This window comes from Numida meleagris, chromosome 6 (genome assembly GCF_002078875.1).
Source record: "Numida meleagris isolate 19003 breed g44 Domestic line chromosome 6, NumMel1.0, whole genome shotgun sequence".
Lineage (NCBI taxonomy): Eukaryota > Metazoa > Chordata > Aves > Galliformes > Numididae > Numida > Numida meleagris.
The window spans coordinates 51780189-51799643 of record NC_034414.1 but is presented as its reverse complement, the minus strand read 5'-3'; the positions used below and the strand labels follow the sequence as shown (position 1 = coordinate 51799643).

At 44.4% G+C, this 19455-nt stretch overlaps 2 protein-coding genes across 4 annotated transcripts in view; one reads left to right on the top strand and one right to left on the bottom strand.

The window, feature by feature from the left end:
* EIF5 (eukaryotic translation initiation factor 5) overlaps positions 1–859 on the bottom strand; it is a 7570-nt gene extending 6711 nt beyond the window's left edge. The window contains exons 1-2 of the mRNA XM_021402730.1: positions 703–859; positions 337–527 (exon numbers count right to left, since the gene is read on the bottom strand). The gene's annotated coding sequence lies outside the window, so the exon portion shown is untranslated. The remainder of the gene's footprint in view (positions 1–336; positions 528–702) is intronic.
* LOC110401586 (exocyst complex component 3-like protein 2) overlaps positions 12178–19455 on the top strand; it is a 38750-nt gene continuing 31472 nt past the window's right edge. For 2 of the 3 annotated variants that reach the window (XM_021402838.1, XM_021402836.1), the window contains exon 1: positions 12179–14230. The gene's annotated coding sequence lies outside the window, so the exon portion shown is untranslated. Of the gene's footprint in view, positions 14231–19455 lie in introns of all 3 variants that reach the window. The other variant, XM_021402842.1, reaches the window with a different exon arrangement.

Genomic DNA, 19455 nt, shown 5'->3' with positions numbered 1-19455 from the left:
CCCGCCCGCCGCCCACAGCTCGGGGAGGCGCGGCCCGGCCGCCGCCATCTTGTCTCGTCGCATGGCGCAGGGGGGTGGTGGTGGGGGGAAATTGATTGAAATAATAATAATACTAACGCGGAAGGACAGCCGCCCAAAACACCAAACTAACAAGGGTGAGACGTTAATATGCCAGTTTTGTTATCTCCTTCCCGTTCCTGGAGGGCTCCAGGCACAACTCGCAGCCACCCGCCCTCCAACGGCAGCCCCAGCCCAGCCCGCTCGCCCCTTCCCCGGACCCAACCGCCTCTGCAGCTCCGCCGCCCTCACCCGCTCCACCTCAAGACCCACGCTCACCGTTTTCGTCCAATAAAGACATAAACCCAACGCTGCTCGCCCTGGGCTGCGATGAAGCCGAGTGTGCGAGGAGAACAAGGCCGTGCGGCGCTTATATCCGGCGGGGGAGGAGGCGGAGGCGGACGCCGCAGCCTCCGGGTCCGGGCGTCCTGTGACGGGCGTTATCAGCAGGGACAGCAGTGCCGGACAACCTGCGGAGGAGACACAATCAGGGGCATCGTTAGCGTCGGCACCTGTGAGGAGAGGAGAGAGGAGGAGGGGGGAGAAGAGGGGAGGGGGGGGAGGGAGCTGCGGCGGCCGCCGGCGCGCAGCTCGGGCAGAAGGGGGCGGTTGATGGGACCCCGGCAATGGCTGCCCCGTACTCACCTCTAGAATGTTCTCGCTCTGACTGAACAACGCCAAAGCTGGGATCAATCAGCCAGCGGCGCGCCCCTCCTCCCCAGCCCTTCCATTGGCTCGCCGCTCGCCCTGGGACGAAGCTATTGGCTCAGGGCCCTCCGTCCCCCATTCTTATTGGTGGAGACTACTATCAATCAATCCACCGCTCGCCTCTCTTCCCTCCCTTGTCCCTCCCCCCCAGTGCCCCAGAGGACATCGCGTCTACAGCGGCCGCATCTCGCGAGACAGCGCGGGACGGGCTTGGGTGGGGGGAGCAGTGTGCGCGGGGCTGAGTCAGGGCGATGGATTCGGGGCTGTGGGCCTTTTTCGCTTCTCTATCCCTGTGCTGAGGGGACCACCCCCTGCCCTGTCCTTTGAGTCCTGCTCCTACCTCGGCTTCCTCACAAAGGCGACTTCAGGAAAGGCCTCGCTGCTGGTCGGGTCCTCTGGCAGGAATCCGATGCAGCGAGCGTGGAAATGTGGGTGGGTTGCATCTTGTCCTACACCGGCAGTGGCCAAACGCTTGACATCACAGCAACTAATTTGTGTTACAAACACTTAATTAAAACGCTGGTCACAATGTGTTTTTCCTGTTCAGCTTGCTTTTAGGGGGCAGGAAAACGCCGATTTGTTGTCAGTGCCCTAACAACTCAACTTTGGGTACCTCAGGGTGCTGGGGCCGCCTCTGGGAGCTGAGGGTGACCCAAGTGCCTGTGTGCAGTTTGTGTGCTCAGCGTCAAACACTGCCAGCCCTCGCTCCAGCTGGGACCCTCAGTGGGCTTGAGTATGCTTTGAAAGTATGAACTTAAGGCCTTTCCTGTCCCTATAATTTACCAGTCTTCAGCCTTTCTGTATGACAGGAATTAGAAATTTTGGATGGTTTGGAACATGAAAAACGTTCAAGGGGCAAAGAGCTAATTTAAATTTTATCAATCAACCAATCAGTCATAGAATCATTGAAGTTGGAAAAGACCACTAAGATCATCTAGACCGTCAACCCCATCACCCATGCCCACTAACCATGTCCCTTAAAATCAACCCTTAATCAGCTCTTGCTGCTTTAAGTACTGCCAGGCAGCACAAGAAGGCTTCAGTTCCTATCACTGCAGCTTACTGAATAGCGCTGTGAAGTCTCTTGATGGCTATGTGGGTGTGTAGGGAAAGAGGTAACAAGGATAAGAATGAGTAGTGACATTAAATAACGTCATATGCACTGAATTTCTTCCTGCACTGAGTTAGTTTTGAAACATAAGTTTCTCAGCTGACTCTGGTAACATATTGTTATGGTCAGAGGAAACCCCTTAGTCTGAACCTGTAAGTTTGTCTTGAATGTTTTCTTCTGATAAGCAATAATACTGCATTAAAATACAAAGATGACTGAAACATCAGATTTCCCTAGAAATCATGACACAAAAACTGAGCTATCATTATGAATGCTTTCAGAGACACACAGTAATAAAGAACCTGTTCCCTCAGCTGCAGCAGCAGAGTAACAAACCTGCCAGAAGAAAATGTGCAGATTCCTCAGCGTTTTCTAATGAGACCCTCCTACATCGTCTACATCATAGCTGCTGCCCTAGTTATATATTTCTTTTCAGCCTATGGAATAGCATGTCTTTGTAGCCAGGATGATGTCCTGTAAGACATCTTGTAAGTCTGTCTTGGACTTCGAGCTTTTAAAAAAGTTAAAAAACTTACAGGATATTTTAAATGCTTCCTTGAGAAATACACAGCAATGCTTTTTTAAACGTGAGAAAGAAGGTTACTGCAAAACAAGGAAATATCTCTCCCAAGTATATGAGGGCTGGCAGTTATCACGAGGGGAAAAAATAATCATAAAAATGCATGAGGCAAGAAAAGCGCAGCAGGAACTCCTTAGCTGAAAAAATATGCAGCATGTGTAACTTACTAAATGCCTCCTTTCTGTGGCTTTACTTACATGCTACAACACCTCTGAGGTTAATAAATTGCAAGTGTTAAAGCGTACTGCTGCCAACACCACTTTATTGAACAGCAGAAGTGAAACAAGCCCCTGGATTTGGTGCTGCTTGACGTCATGAATAACTGAAGAGAAATGATTAGTAGCATAAAGGAAGATTTTAAAAGTACGATGGTATATAAATTGGCATCAAGTTAGGAGTTACCTTTAAGGTGGTATTCCTTCTGCAAAAAGCAGAACCCATACAGGTAAGTTAGAATATACTCTTACATTGTACAAAACAGATTAAAATTGTGGATTATTGTCTCCTTGGTGCCTAGATGTTGTTTTTTTTTCTCACCAGAAAAATTCATTAATATTCAGTGTTGGATCCCACCCAAATGTTTATACTGAATTATAATATTTGGTCATGGGTTTTTTTTTTTTTCACTTTAGTATCTAGTGGCTTGGACAAGACAGAAAATAATTTTCTCTCCCACTTTAAAATGTCATGGTTTCATAAATCCTGAAGTTCATAGTTCACACTGGTTTTGTGACCTTCAAAACACAGAACTCTTGTTTGCTTTGGGTTTCATTGGTATAAGCTAAGGAGTTTCTATGGATGCTTCTCTCCAGAAGTTAAGATACTTGAGGATGGCATGACTAAGTTGGGTTTTGGAAGTGGTTTAATGTCTGAGAGTAGGAAATTTTCAGCAGTGGATTTTAGGGTGTGCGTTTACTTATCACAGGAATGCTTTCTTACGGTTCAGTTCAGCCTTGAGCTATGGAAGTTTGTTCTACGCTGCCTTAGGTTTTATTAAAAAAAGCAGAGAGTCAATGCCTGTGGTAATGCAGGAGAACCACGATTCTCTTTAAGAATTAATATTTGTCTATATTTAAAATGTAAATCTTCAAAAATGGGCATTCTAATTGCAGGTGTTTATATTCTCACATAGACAACTGTACATTCTGCCTGTATTTTATTCTTCAGCAAGTTTTGTCATCGTTACGTGGTTGGCTATAAACATAGCCCCTTTTCCATACTCACTTGGTAACCTTGGTCTTGAAGAACAACTTTGCCTTGCTTTAAACTGTAATGGTTGATTCAGAGACAATGTTTTCTCCAGTGTAAGCAGGATGCCTTAGCAGCTGGGTACAGGACTCTGTGTTGTGCTGCATGATGCCTCTGCTGCGGGTTCTGGTCTTCCCTGTGTCCCTGGGCCCCCCACACTCCTACAGCAGTGCCCAGGTGGCACTGAAATGCAATTAGAGAGGGACTGATATGCAGCCTGTTGGGGAGAGTGATGTGGCTGTGTTCAAATGGGGTTCATTCCTGGCAGTAGAAAGGACTGCGACATAAATGCAACTCTGACATGTTAGAGTTCTGTCTATAGCAATTTCCGAAGATAGAAGGAGGTCCAAGATTTTGCAGTTATACTAAATTCTGAATAGTAATATCATTTCTTCTTCCTGTCTCGGAAATGTGTAGAAAGAGTTTAATTATTTACATGCCAGGTTTGAATACGCAACTTCTGTGGTAGCAGAAGTCCAAATTGCTCCAGGACTGGTATTTGGAAGGTGGATACATTTGAATAGCCGTGACTTTACTGCTCAGCAGTCATTCATGCTTTCAAGCTGCATTAGATGCTGATCAATAGCAGGGGCATATGTCTGTTACTGCTTTTCAGGAGCTCCACATTAATTGCTGCCTTGCAACTCATCTTGTACAAGCTCACTTTGTAAAATATCTTCCTTTCCATGCTCCGCAACATTATGGTTAGCTATTTTCATTAGTAGTTCAGGAATTAGTAAACAGAATAAAAAGAAAAAGAAAAAAAGAGAGAGCAAGATACACACCTATCCATTATTTGCTAGTAGTTATTTTTGTTGCTTCTATATCTATGCAGAAGTGCTAAAATATCCCAGCAAGTGTTTGGGACTGTAAAAGGGCTCAGTGTTGTTCAGCTGACAGCGTAAGGCAAGCTCTGCCCCAAATCTGTTTTCCTCATCTCAGAAGACACCACAAGGCTCCTGCTGCCCTCCTTTCTTTTGCAGTGTGTCTGGCTGTAAGAGAGGTGCTTCAGGAAAGAGAAGCAGCCAGCTTTCTCTGCAGAATATAAACTAATGGTTGATAGCTGTAAATTTTAAGGGAAATTGATGTTTTTTATTTATCTCAATGTTTCCTGTCATAATGCACTGACAGTGTGAGTACATTGTGAGTACAAGCTGAATACAGGGTAGGAGGCATTGCTAAGGGGTTGGACGTTGCACAGTACAAGACCCATGTGCTGGGTTACCTGCTGAGGAGCACTACCCACCTATGCAAAACTATCCAACAGCTCACTGTGCTGTTTTAAAGAGTAGGGGGTGGCTTCTGAGGGCATTGTTCCATCTAAATCTAAGGTGAGCAGAGTGTCCTGACTTCCATCTAGTTGTTTGTTTGCTGGAATGCCCTTTCCTAAACAACTGTAGAACAATTTTCTTAGACCAACTGATATATCTGGAAAAACTAGCAAGCTTCTGAAACAGATGAGCAATACTCATTCATGTGTGCTGAGAGAAGGGCTAAAGGCTACCATGTGGTGCTTTCAGATTCCTGACCACTGAATGTTCCTCAATGACAATCTGTTTTAACTATGAATATTCTAACAAAACCACTGAGAAATTGTATAATTCTTTGGGACTGGAAGCTCCCCCGTGTCGTTAGGCACACATCTCTGGGTTTAAGCAGTGCCTATCTTCAGCAATGCATTAAAAAGTGGTCTCACTCTTTGTTGTCTGGGATAACACTGTTTTTCACCATGGTGAAAATTTCACCATATTTTTTTAACATGTGTATGTGTGATTTGCTTGTTATTTTCACAGTCCTTGATTTCTCAATACTGTACTTTTACTTTTGGCATGGCACTTGTCTGGTCTGTGGGAGGAGTCTGTTGGGAATTTTACAGTCAGTAGTTATTTGGACAGAAGGACAAAATGAAGTATCCTTTTGAGCAAATAAAACCAGACTGTCTGTGTTGAAATTGGCAAATAAACAAAGGCAAACTCACATGAATGAGGAATGCAAATGGGATGGAAGTTCAATTAGGGGGTGAAATCAGCACAGTTTGGAGGCCTGTGATAAAGAGATGCCCCCAATCTGGGGAGCTATCTTTGTGTGTCAGCAATAGGTGCTAGTGTTGGTGATAGGAATCAGAGAAACCAGGTACTCTTGGTTTGCCCAGGCAGCAGCTTTGGCTACAGGCATAACTGGCAAGCACTAGCATTATCCAGCAGTTGCATGCTTGTGGTTGACAAATCTGATTGCTGAAAGAATGGATGCGGAAGATAAGGAGTCCTTGAGGAAAAGAGCTGCCAGCTGAAAACATTATCGAGCAGATTGTCCTGAGGGAGATCACACGGCATTTGCAGGACAGCTGGGGGATCAGGCCCAGCCAGCATGGGTTTGTGAAGGGCAGGTCCTGCTTGACCAACCTGATCTCCTTCTATGATCAAGTGACCCGCCTGGTGGATGAGGGAAAGGCTGTTGGTGTGGTCCACCTAGACTTCAGCAAAGCCTTCGACACTGTCTCCCACAGTATTCTCCTGGAGAAGCTGGCAGCCCGTGGCTTGGACAGGTACACTCTTTCCTGGGTAAGGAGCTGGCTGGAGGGCCGGGCCCAGAGAGTGATGGTGAATGGAGTTAAATCCAGCTGGTGACCGGTCACGAGTGGTGTTCCCCAGGGGTTGGAGCTGGGGCCTGTCCTCTTCAATATCTTTATTGATGACCTGGATGAGGGCATTGAGAGCACCCTCAGTAAGTTTGCAGACGACACCAAGCTGGCAGGAAGCATCAATCTGCCTGGGGGTAGCAAGGCCCTACAGAGAGATCTGGACAGGCTGGATCTCTGGGCTGAAGCCAATGGGATGAGGTTCAACAAGACGACAAAGGTCCTGCACTTTGGCCACAACAACCCTAGGCAACGCTACAGGCTTGGGGCAGAGTGGCTGGAAGATTGTGTAGAAGAAACGGACCTGGGGGTGTTGGTCAACACGCTCAGCTGAGCATGAGCCAGCAGTGTGCCCAGATGGCCAAGAAGGCCAGTGGCATCCTGGCTTATATCAGAAATAGTGTTGCCAGTAGGAGTAGAGAGGTAATTGTTCCTCTGTACTCTGCACTGGTGAGGCCCCGCCTTGAGTACGGTGTCCAATTTTGGGCCCCTCACTGCAAGACATTGAGGCCTTGGAGCATGTTCAGAGGAGGGCGACGAAGCTGGTGAGGGGTCTGGAGCACAGGGCTGATGAGGAGCGGCTGAGGGAGCTGGGATTGTTCAGTCTGGAGAAGAGGAGGCTCAGGGGAGACCTTATTGCTCTCTATAACTACCTGAAGGGAGGTTGCAGTGAGCTGGGGGCCGGCCTCTTCTCTTTTATAACTAGTGACAGGACGAGGAGGAATGGCCTCAAGTTGTGCCAGGAGAGATTTAGGCTGAACATTAGGAAGTACTACTTTTCTGAAAGAGTGGTCAGGCGCTGGAATGGGCTGCCCGGGGAGGTGGTTGAGTCACCGTCGCTGGAGGTGTTCAAGAAACATTTAGATATAGCGTTGAGAGACATGGTTTAGTGGGGTTATTGGTGGTAGGTGGATGGTTGGACTGGATGATCTTGTAGGTCTTTTCCAACGTAGCTAATTCTATGATTCTATGATTCTGTGAACATGCTGACAGAGCTGCCTGCCTGTTCGCTGTGCCCAGTAGCAACCGCTGTGTTTATATTTCTATGCTACTTGTCACAGACAGGCTGCAGACATCAAAATCTATGTTTGTGAGTTAAATCTCTCTTCCAGTAGCATTTCAGTGATTTATACTTTCATTTCCATTTCATAAAAAAAACTGCTCAGGTCCTCTCCAGCTGTTGTGTGCTTTACTAACATCTCTGCATATACATCCTCTCTTATCCTTTTTTTTGGCTTGGGAAGGTCTGACAGCCAGTGCTGTGATTATCAGCAGATTGAATCATAGAATCATTAAGGATGGAAAAGACTACTAAGTTCATCTACTCCAACCCCAGCCCACCCTCACCATGCCCACTGACCATGTCCCTCAGTGCCACATCTCCACAGCTCTTGAACACCTCCAGGGATAGTGACTCCTCCACCTCCCTGGGCAGCGTGTGCCAATGCATCACTGCTCTTTCTGACAAGTTTTTCCTTATAACCAACCTGAACCTCCCCTAGTTCAACTTAAGGCCATTACCTCTCATCCTATCACTATTACATGGGGGAAGAGGCCAACCCTCCACCTTGTCACAACCTCCTTTCAGGGAGTTGTAGAGAGTGATGAGGTCTCCCCTGAGCCTCCTCTTCTCCAGACTGAACAATCCCAGTTCCCTCAGTCCCTCCCCATAAGACTTGTGCTCCAGACCCATCACAGCTTTGTTGCCCTTCTCTGGATGCACTCCACAGCTTGGATGTCTTTCTTGTAGTGAGGGGCCCAAAAGGTTGGCTCTTAAGTAGTAAAGAAAATATTGAGTGCTTAGAGTTACCTGGTGGGTTTCCCCTTTTCCCAGGAGGAGTGTGTTGTTGCCTCTGATTTTCTGGTTCTAGCTCCATAATGTCTTTCCTTGGAGATCTTAAGGTCTTAACTCCTTTCTCTTGTGTGCAGAAACAAGTGGCTGCTGAGCTGTTTTTTTAGAGGAGTCCGCACTACAGCTTGCATCTTGCTTTGCTAATCTCTTCTGCTCATTCAGGCATGGAGAAGTGTCTTTGAAAATAACATGAGGACGTTGTCGGGAGAGCTGGAGTTTGGAGGTAGCGCTGAGGCCCTGCTAGCGATTGTGTTTGTGCTTCTGCTGGCAGATCTGGCAGAGGAGAATGTGTCCCTGATGTTTGTGCTGAAAGCAAAAGAAAGTTCTGCTTTAAAGGCAAAGGAGAATCTTACTCTCTAGAACTAAACTTTCAAAGGGTCTGTTTGTCAAGGAGAGCAGAGTCGTGTATTTGGGAACAAATAGCTAGAGACATGACAGAAAATTTTTTGTCTCCAACGTCTGATTTTATTTCCCTTACAGATTTACCTGTACTGTAACATCAAAGGTATTTTCAGGGCACTGCAGGCTGGATAATGCTGAATTGGTAGGTTGCAATTTAGAATTTGCTGTTTGTTTGGTGTGTTTTGCCTTGAGCTTGAGTACAGCTGGTGCAGCTGCTTAATAAAAATACAGAGATTACCTTTTGTAAAGAAGCAGATAATACATGACTACCATGAGGTGCCAAAGTCTTGAATGCTCTGGTGGTTTGCAGCTCAAATATTTATATTACGAATGTAAATGATTTGCCAAACTGAAAAAAAAAAAAAGGAATGACACTTAAAATAAGAAAACAGAAGCAGAAACTTTGTTCTGCAATTTGCACAGGCCAAGTATTTTGTATGCTTGGGCTATTACATAAACTAGTAGCAGTATTGAAAGAGCTGATAACACACACGGTTTCCAAGAGTGGAAATTTAATTATGCTGGGCTTTGGCCTGTATGGATTCTGTGGTGGCCAATGAAAGCTAACTTGAAGCACCAACCGTGTTTCACTGGGCCCAGCCACCCATGTCTCACATACCAGAGTGTCGGTGGATTTGGAAGTACCCAGTACAGGGGTTGAGGAACAGATAGATGGAACCAAAGGTGTGCACAAACTTCTCGCTTGTTTAAGAAACCAGGCCCCTGAATGTGAAGCCACGTCAAACATGGTGTTGATTGTAGAGTCTAGTGTGATTTTATTGACGTAATGTAGATTTTTCTTGTTGAGAACAAGCCTGGGGACACACTGAAAGCAGAACTTTCTTACAGGAATGATACTGTCTTAAACTGTTTTTCACAGTCAGGTTTGGAAAGCTCTTAGAACACAGGTATGTCAATGAACGTTCAAATGCACAATAGAGGGAGAATTTTGCCCTGAAGCACTAGGATGTTATTTTAAGATTCTTTAAGAAAAAAATATTGTCCGTAATGATCATCTGGGAGCTTTTTACCTGAAATAGTTTTAGGAAATGATCTTCAAAAACATTCCTGAAACGGGCATTCTCACAGAGTTGAAGGGATATATAATAAATGCTCATTACATGGTTTGTGATTCCTATCTTTGTCCACATTCACATCTGGGAAACTGTAGCATCAACAACTCTGTTAGAGTAGGTGGTGATCATGACCATTTTGGAACTCTAACTCTTTCAGGACTAGATTTCAGGATTCCAAAATGATTGTGCGCATGTTAGAGAGCTCACTAGTGTAAAACAGTATTCATCCCTAGGAAGTCTGATTTATTCTTCTCTCCCTAGCGCCCTTGACATGCCAGCTAAGCATTTTTTGCATTAGTGATTTTAAGCACAGTAATATTTCTGCATCAGTGCCTGATGTAGCCATGGAGTAGCTGAATAAATTGTAATTTGCTGCTGTGCTGTTCTCCCTGGATTTCTGTATCTGCTACATCTTTCCTGCACTAGCCATAAAAAATGGGACTTATGAAAGCCACCCACTCTACCTCCTGTAAATGAAGAGATGCTCAGGAGGAGTACACTGGCTGTTTTCAGTGTTGTTTTGCTGCACCGCAACCAGAGTTTGTTTTTAATCATTCTCATGAATGATTTACTGTTCTCTTTCTATCATGTTCCTTTTTAATTGTTGTCTCCAGCAGGCAAAAGGCTTTCAAAGGGTTCTTTAGGGCTTAATGTATTGTTTGTCCTAGATATTGGGCATGACTTATTCAGAAATGTGTAATAAATACACAGCTCCTCTTGTTTCTGGTTGTTTGCTCAGTAGACAGATTAATGGATGACTCAGTGATGGATGAATACTCAGCTCAGAATGGTTTGCCATTCTGGATTAAGTTATGGAGGACGTGTGAGTGCAGGTGGGATCTCTAAGGTCAGATATAAACGTGAGCTTATCCAGGTCCACAGAGATGAACTGGTTTATACCGATGGATGATGTCCTTGTTTAACTCAGTCTTTACTGGCAGTTTACTCTTTGTTCACTTACCCTCATAAGATACAGCTTTTGTATCTGAAGATATATACTTGTAAATGCTTATTTTTACTTTGTGGGTAACCAATTATTTTGGCTACTAGTGCCTGCTGTGGCTAAAGAACGTCTTTATTTTCCCTGCCTGTTTGTCTTCCTGGTGCAGTGAGACAAGGAGTGCTGTGACACGAAGTTTAGATAGTTCAGTCTATCTGCTGTGAAGGGAATTTCCAGTGAGGATTTGCACTCTGGATAACGTAGTACAAATTTGATAAAACTCCTTTTTGCTTTATAGATAACTAATGTTGAATCTCAGTGCCAGTGCTATTCCCACAGGATCCTGCAGTGAGCAGCTGATCCCCCCAGATGAAGCTTTCAGTTCCATCCCTTGCAGATCCAAGAGTTCTACTGCCTTCTCTGCAGAGCCCTGAGCAGTGAGTCCCACTGCATTCTGTGCCCTGGGACATGTTCAGGTGGGCAGGAGGGGTGAGCAATTTGGCCCATGCAGCTGGTCTGACAGTGTGCTAATTCTGGTGCATGGGGTGGCATATGCTATGACGCGTTCAGACAGATCGCTCACAGTTTGCTCAATTCCTGGAGCAGCAGGGAAACAGGCAAAGTAGCAGTGGGTGCCAAGTCACAATCTGCTAGCTAGATTGCTTGAGAGTCAGCCCAGACCTCCTTGTCCACTGCTACAGAGTGAATTGCTCTGTAACATTCTCTCTTTCCCTACCAAAGGTCTTAAAGAGGCAGCTCTGTAGCTTTGGGTTGTGCCAGATTTGCCTGTTGTGATCCAGATCCACAGCGCTGTGTTTGCTGTAGTGACTCTAACCTACACATAGCTGCTTAGAGGTCTTTGGAAAACATAGCACTGGGGAGGTCAATCTCCGTGCATACATGGACTTTGGGCAGGACTATTGCACCACAGGCTGTGCAATATATTCTTCCAACAAACCAGCTAACAAGAATGAGTGAATCAAAGGAGAGCTATTAGTCATGGGTTTCCCATAGCACTCTATTTAATGGACTGTTGACTGCTGGCTGCTTCTCAAGAAAGGAGGAAAAATATTGAATAAAATTTCAATAAAATTTCTTAAGCCTTTACTCAGAACCAGCTAAACATGATCCATTCACTCTCACCACTTTGGAAAGCATGGCATGCATCAGTTGTATGAGAGAGCTGTGCCAGAGCTGTGAAAAGCCCTGCATGTCTTAACTATTTTCCTGTGTCTTGCATCCTTCTTATTTCCCACTTAGGTTAATTGTCTCAAGCTTTTTAGTGGTTCTGTCACTGCTTACAGTCCAGGCTAAGGCATTAAGGACAGACAACAGGGTTCTGTTCTTAAATCCTGTTTTGAAAACCAAACCTCTTTGTAATACGTCCCTGGAAGAAACCCCTTTGTTGTTTATTTTGATTTGTCTTTTGGCTGTGCCTGGATGTCCAGTCATTGGCCAGGACCTCACTGGCTGAGTCCCAGCGCAGAGCAATTTGCAGCTACATATAAGTGACTTCAGTTCATTTCGGCCATATCTCTGCAGCATTCCGCAGAGCCAGCCATCTGTGTTTCAGCTGTTCAGGGTGCAAGCTGAACTCTGACTTGTCTAGCTAAGCCTGCCAAGAAAAGCATTAGCTAAGCAGAAACAGCGTGCAGCTGAGGGCAAAGGTGAGAATGTATTAAGTATCCACATCTTGACACAGAAAGGATGCAGCTACAATCAAAACAGGGGAAAAGGAACAGGGCAGACGCACAGCCGCCTTATGTGACCCAGGAGTGTGTGCCACACTGCTTACTGAGAAAGGCTTCTTTGTCTCTGTGCATTGCGCCTGCCTGCTTTGGCTGTGATGCAGAACAAATGCAAGAAACCCATCTATATGGCCTTGATGACATTCTTCCGTTTCTTGGCATTGCTTTGCTGTGCTTGGAAAGGCCTTGAATATGTTAGATTATGTGTATCTCTCTGCTCCAGCTAAACAGAGATGTTTGTGCAGCTGACTTTGCAGTTCCCCTCTCCCCAGTGTGTAGGCTAGAGGGTAGGGAGGGTGTCTGAATGCTGTAGCACCTTTCTAAAAAGAGAATTCACTGTCGAATCACAGCTGGGAAACAGAATAAAAAGGCTGAAATTCTTCATCTGTTTCTTGGAAGGACTGGTGACCAGAGGTGGGAGAGGAGACCTTTTACTATCATGCATCCCCGTTAGCACTGGCTGATGTGGCTGCCTGATTCCTTGTCATATAGGCTGACACTATTTGTCTTGCTGACCTCTTCCCATTTATATTAGAGCTTGGCCATGTGACCTGCATTTCTGGATGCTACCTTGAACATCACTAATGCAAGCCTTGCTCAGGCAGAAGCCTTGCTGTGTCCATGAGTAGCCCTGAAAGAGACGGGACATCATTTCTTATCAGTCTTTCAGGGAATGGACTTATCAGAGTTCTTCAACTTTGGCTGGATTTGCACAATCGTTTCTTGTTCTGACGAAGTTTTACCACTTTGATGTATTCCAATATATTCTGTCTATTACATACCCCCTCAACGCACCCCGTGGGCTACAGATGAACTTTTCAAATGGACTTGACTTCCAGTTACAAACAGTTTTCTTTTCAGACTCTCTTTCATATCTGTTTCTGCATTGGCAAAGTGATTGGACTGTGTGCCTTGAAGCTGTAAGACTGAACATTAGAGATGGTACTGGTTCTACATTTCCCAGGATTTTGACAGCATTGGAAAGACTGAATTTACAGCTTGACTTCTGTGTCTACCAAATGTCCGTTTCACAAAGCAGTTTTCTGGAATGACTGGCCCCAATTATTGATTCAGCTGTATTTGGTGGGGCTGTTTTGTGGGAAAAAGTCACTTCCTGGTCCTGCAGTGAGCATGGGTCCAGCCAGGAAACAGCTTGAGTGTTGGCATAAGGTGTTGCAGTCCTTTAGTAGTCCTGGCTGCTGATAGTGAGAGGCAGTTCTAGTAACAGAGACTGTTTGGAGTATAGTTCTTATTTCCTTTTGTTACCCCTTCCTTTGGTGTCTATCAGAGACAACCTCTGAGCCCATTGACGTGACAGTAGCTTTGGTCACTTTTGGAAATTTGGGACTCTGGGCTCAAAACCACTCCCTTTGTGTGGGAAGGCTGAGATAAGCCCCATGTGTTAGCTCCAGTCCCATGTCTTAGTGGTTCTAACTGTAGAGTTTTAAAAGGTAAATAAGTCTCTTCTCTTTAGATCCTCTTCTTTCTTGTTTTGCTATCACATTCATTCTCATTTCAGCGCCCTAAGGGGAAAACCAAATGCCACTTGCAGTTTACTGTTGGACACTACATTTATTTCCTCAGTGCTTTCTTTCAAAGCATGAACTCAGATGACCAACTTCTTATCAGTTTGACAGGCTGGGACTGTTGTCCTGGTGACCAGAGTAGTTGCACTATCTTCATGTACAGAAGGCAGCAAAAGAGATGCCTTGACCTGTGGGTGTAGCTGTGTGTGCACATGATATGAAGGTAAAGTCACTTGGATACATGAAGATAAGATCCAGGTTGTGGTTTATTTATGTGAAAGATGAAGCAAAACCAAAATGGAGAAGCGTGCAAAGTTAATAACTGTAAAAGAAGAAATGAGAATGTGAGTAGGAGTTGCAAATGCTCAGTTCTTCTCAGCATCTGGTCTGTGTACCAGCCATGTAGTGCGTTTGTGTTTGAGAGCTGCCTGCCCGCCAGCCTGCTGTCTCTTTGCTTTTTTGTCTTTTTCTACCCCCTCCCACATTTCTCTCATTTCTTAGGCTTATGGACATGAAAAAGAATAATGCTAGTAACACTTCTGAGTCACGCTTTTCACCCAAGCACACTATTCTTAATCCATTCGTATACGCATTCCTGAACAACATCAACTCCAACTCACCAATTACTGATTTAGGTGAGTTATCAGACTGATTTGGTGGTGCAGTCACAGATTAGCTCCTAGTGCTAGGTGCTAGAAGAAGGACCTGCTTTGAATGGCATACAGTCCAAATGGAAGACAGAACAACAGATGGAAGGAGACAGATAAGGGAGCACAAAGAAACAGTGAGACATCGTTACTCAGCACTTAGGCAATGGTGTCAGCATACCAGCTGCCTCACAATTTAGAAAGTTTTGCAGGCTACACAGCATGTTCTTGTATTAGTGTAGTGGTATCTTCTAGTTCCCTTAGATACTGGCAGCTTTCAGCCATCAGAGACAGTGTGGGACGGGGCAACCTAGATAAAACCAAATCCTGGCTTGGGGCTTGCTAGGGGATAAGAGCATATTCAGGTCCTTTACTTATTGGTTTCTATGCCAAACAAGGACAGCTTTAGCCTATTGGTCTCCCAGGTGGGGCTTGGCCTCGAGGCTCATGCACCCTGTGTTATGTGTCACTGTGTTGTAGCTGTGGTTGCAATGCGGAGGAAGTTTCCAGTTAATCCCAAACCCAGTTAATCTTCCATGGCTAATTGAGAGTTGAATAGGGTTGGTTTACTGTAAAAGCTTGCCTTTCTGAATACTTATTACCAGACATAGCTCCACAGACACCATCAGAATCCTGCACTAGACCCAAGGGGTATGTTAGTCAACAACATGACTCAGCCCCATGGCAGCGCTCCCAGTTGGAGATAGCACATCTGTTGGCTGCAGGATCTCAGCCCTGCTGACTAACAGGGAAAGGTTTAAGGATGTTGTGGGATGGAGCTTCTGTCATGTAAAATTCATGGTGCTCAAAGGGCATCTTAAATAAAACATTACTCTCCCTGAAAAAGACATGAAGTCTTCATTTTGTGCTTAAAAAAAAGCAAAGAAGGGATATTTAAAGAACGAGAGCAAGGGAATACAGAGCTGTCTTGTGTGTGTTCCAATCTGACATGACCCTGAATCTGCTCTTACAATAGTTTTGCACTGGAAGGACCCATGTATATTGCCCATGAGAAACTGTAGCAGCGAGGGCAGTGTTGCTTTGGCTTAGAAGAAGACTCACGCTTTCCGATTAGCAGAAAAAAATGAGTTGCATTTCTCACCTCTGCAGTAGTTTTATCTTCTGAGGTACCTCCTTGAACTTCAGTGACATAATGCGTGATGCTGGTGGATGACAGAGCAGAAGTGGACCAGCTCTCTTGTAATGGGTCAGCTGATAACGTGGCTCACCTTACACTTCTGCTTCTGCTTTTTGTTTACTTGCCTGCCTGTGCCTATTGTCCTGCACTCATTACTACTTCTTCTGTTACTTGAATCAGAAGTTTTCCTTGTGATGCTCATAACTTCCCCAGGTACTGTGTATTACTGAAATTTCGAAGGGCCTGTGTGCCTTGAGGTAGTAAGGCACAATGATGTGGCCCTTCCTTTGTTACACGAATTCTTCTTTTCTTGCCAAGCCTGATTAAGAAGAAGCTATTGTTTGTTCTTGGTACAAAAGGCTCTTGAGATAAATGGGAATCTGGCACCAATAACGAGCTGCATAATTTCAGGAGGGCAACTGAAATAACTGGAAAGTAGGTTTTGCTATTAACGAGTGCAGGGAATAATTGTGGCCTTCAGTTCTTTTTCAAGGCAGGATTAGTCCACTGGTTTTAACATTGAGGTATAAAACATATGTGTTAGTGGCTGATAAAGTATGTTTTATTTTTGTATGTTTTAATTCCAAAAGAGTACAGTTCCAGAAAATTCAATGCAACTTATGTTTGTCTCCTGTAAGGTAATTGCCTGAATCACACAATTAGCTCTGGCTAAGGAAGATAAGCATATGGCTTTAAGAAATAACATCTAAGCTCTCCAACTGATTGGTTTCCTCCGGTGCATTGGCCAGTTTCAGACAGGTTTGACAGATGGAGTAATACGAAATCCAAAAGTTCTGAAAAATTTTGTCAAAATCAGCTCCTGGGAGAGGGAGACACGACCTACTGTCATGAATTAGGAAATGTCTGTTTCAGAAGACAGCAGCCAAAGAGCACTCCTGTTCTGCTCAGCCATTCAGCCTGCTCCTGTCTCCATGTCACATACAATATGCTACAGGTGATAGGTAGTGAAAGTGATCCATTTGTGAGTCTTAATGTGAGAGCGTAGGGAAAAAGACTGGAAAGCCTGGGGTAAAAAAAGTCATATCTATGATTTTTATCCAAACCCACTGGTTTTTCTGAGATTAGTGTAAGAATGACGTTGCATCTCAGTGCGATGCATGGACAGCCAACCAGCCAGCTTGTGCTGGCCAGGCCATTTCAGCAAGTTCACAGGATATGGCCCAAGTTCTTAAAACATCCCCAAGCATCCTGCATATGATTCTTACTCACCACCCCTGAAACACGAATCTGAGTTCCCAAGCTGTGCTGTGCTCAGGATGGCTGGCATAGCCAGATGTCTGCATTTTCTCATTCATTGCATGGAGGGAGCAGCTTGTGCAACCTTATCTACAGTGCATGCCTAATGTTTCGTGACAGCTTGGTCTTTACTTGAGAAGGAAATGTTGAATTGGATCTGGCCCATTCATCTTTCATCCTACATCATTTCTTTTGAAGTTATTTCTTTTTGGAGGAGTCACCAAGACATTACTGCCAGCTAGCTCAGGAAGGCAGGCTGCCTATGATGCAAGTTCCAGAGCTTAGGATGAATTAGAATGGAGAGATGAAAGCAGTTTTTCCAAATTTGAGTGTACGCAGTATGTTGGTGGAAGTGTCTAACTATGGGGCTCGCGGTGCTCTGTTGGCTGTGTTCATCATGTGGTTTCTGCTTTGTAGGCGTACGTGCAGACTGGTTGTTGCATGACGGTTCCTCACTTAGAGAAGCTGGGGAAATTCAGAGCTTTAATTTTGAACTCAGTGTTGGAGACATCCTGGTAATAGAAATAGCTACCCGATTCCCCTCACATTCACTCCAAACACCACATAGTTTTTCTAAGTCCCTGTCTTGACAGTGAAGAGAAAGGCTGATGCTGCTGTTTCGGGAAGAATTGGGTAAACAGTAACATTTGATGTTGATTTCTGGAATCTAATAGTGAAAAATATCAGAAGGTCTTGTTTTCTCTTTTGTTATTAAAAAATAATAAGGAAAAGTGGAAAGATGTAACAAGTAGCCACTTGTTTAGAGCAAAATCCAGTGGGAGGAGGATAAAATGAACTGAGGATCCTGAAAGAAAACATAATTTCGTTATCTGTAAGCTTTTGTGAGACGTAGGGTTCACAAACAGGAAAGGATCAGGAAGAGCTCAAACTGTTCATTACAGCTAGCTGTCCTCTTGTAGTGTGGTGGGAAAATTTGTTTAATGCCAATCTAAATGTCACTGAAGGTAGCAGTAGGGAAGCATGAGAAAAGTTCAAAATTAGGGATACGGTTTTGTGGGCAATATTGGTGGTAGGTGGACGGTTGGACTAGATGATCTTAGAGAACTTTTCCAACCTTACTGATTCTATGATTCTATGAAAGTTAGCATAACTTTTGTTTCCAGGGAAGAAAGTAGTTTTGAATGCTTGTGGATGAACAGCCTAACATATAATGCAAGAAGGCTCAGTCATTGGTACCTGCCTCTGCAACTCACTGCAGAACAAGATGCAGATCATTCTATGATTCTATGCCAGCCCTTGGACTGTCATGTCCATGGTGTCATTGCTGTGAAAGCTTCCCATCTGAGTGGCTGCTAGTGTTAAAATGACCTGGAGAGTTCTAAAAAGGTATACATAGGAATTTCCTAGTTTCCAATGTGTCATAACCTTTTCTGTATTACACAGACTCCAGGCTGGTGAAGAGGCACTGAAGTATGGTGGTCGCATAGATGCAGGTGCTTATTATGGTTACAGCATGTAAACAAATTACATGTGAACAAAGGCCAGTGCACAGGATTGCATAGTCTTAATATTTTAATTAGCTGTTTTCCTAATGATGAAAACACGTTTGAGATGATTCAGGTGACAGGAAGACCTTAAAGTGTAAATAGGCATGAAAAGCAAGAGCTGACTCAGGATGTTTTAGTTCATAATCAAAAAGCAACAAAGCACAGGGAGGGTTGTGCTAATTTTAATTCAGTCAAGCTACGTGGAGTGAAAGCAGTAACAAAAAATAAAACAAGGGCAAATTCTTACACATAAAGCATAAGGGAAAAAAGAAGATGGTAGTGATGAATATAAAACGATTGCCAAAAGTGCAGAAGGTCAGTCAGGCAAACCAAAATACCTGCAAATAAGTATTTGGTCCATAGAGTTAAGAGCAGCGAGGATAATGGTCAAAGTACATTAGATTAGCAAAGGCTCTGAGAAATGATAACATTTCCAGATATCACCAGATGGGAACTATCAACAGAAATTCCAATACTGCAGGAAAAAAAAACCCACCATAAGTATTAAATAAAACTTTCTGTTTCTTAATGAGATAAAAATCATAGATTCACAGAGTCATAAAATCATTAAGGTTGGAAAAGACCGCTAAGATCACCTACTCCAACGCCAGCCCACCCCCACTGTGCCCACTGACCACATCCCTCAGTGCCGCATCTCCATGGTTCTTGAGCACCTCCAGGGATGGTGACTCCCCCACCTCCCTGGGCAGCCTGTGCCAATGCATTAAAAAAAGCCAAAGACCAGAGGGATATAACAATACACTAAAATCCTCTCCATCTAACAGCAGTTCAGGATATGCTAAATAATGCCTGCTAAAGCCGGATGCCTTAAATTAGCAATAATAATAGATTACATCAGCAATTTTAGAAAGACTAACCAGGTTTCTCAGCTGTTGAGCCAGGTATTTTAAATGCCTTGAGACACTTGTAAATTCTGCAGAGCTGGAGAATCACTGTTAAAAGTGTTAACAGGACACTGAGGTAATTTGGTGATGATCTCAGATACAGCTGGGCAGCCA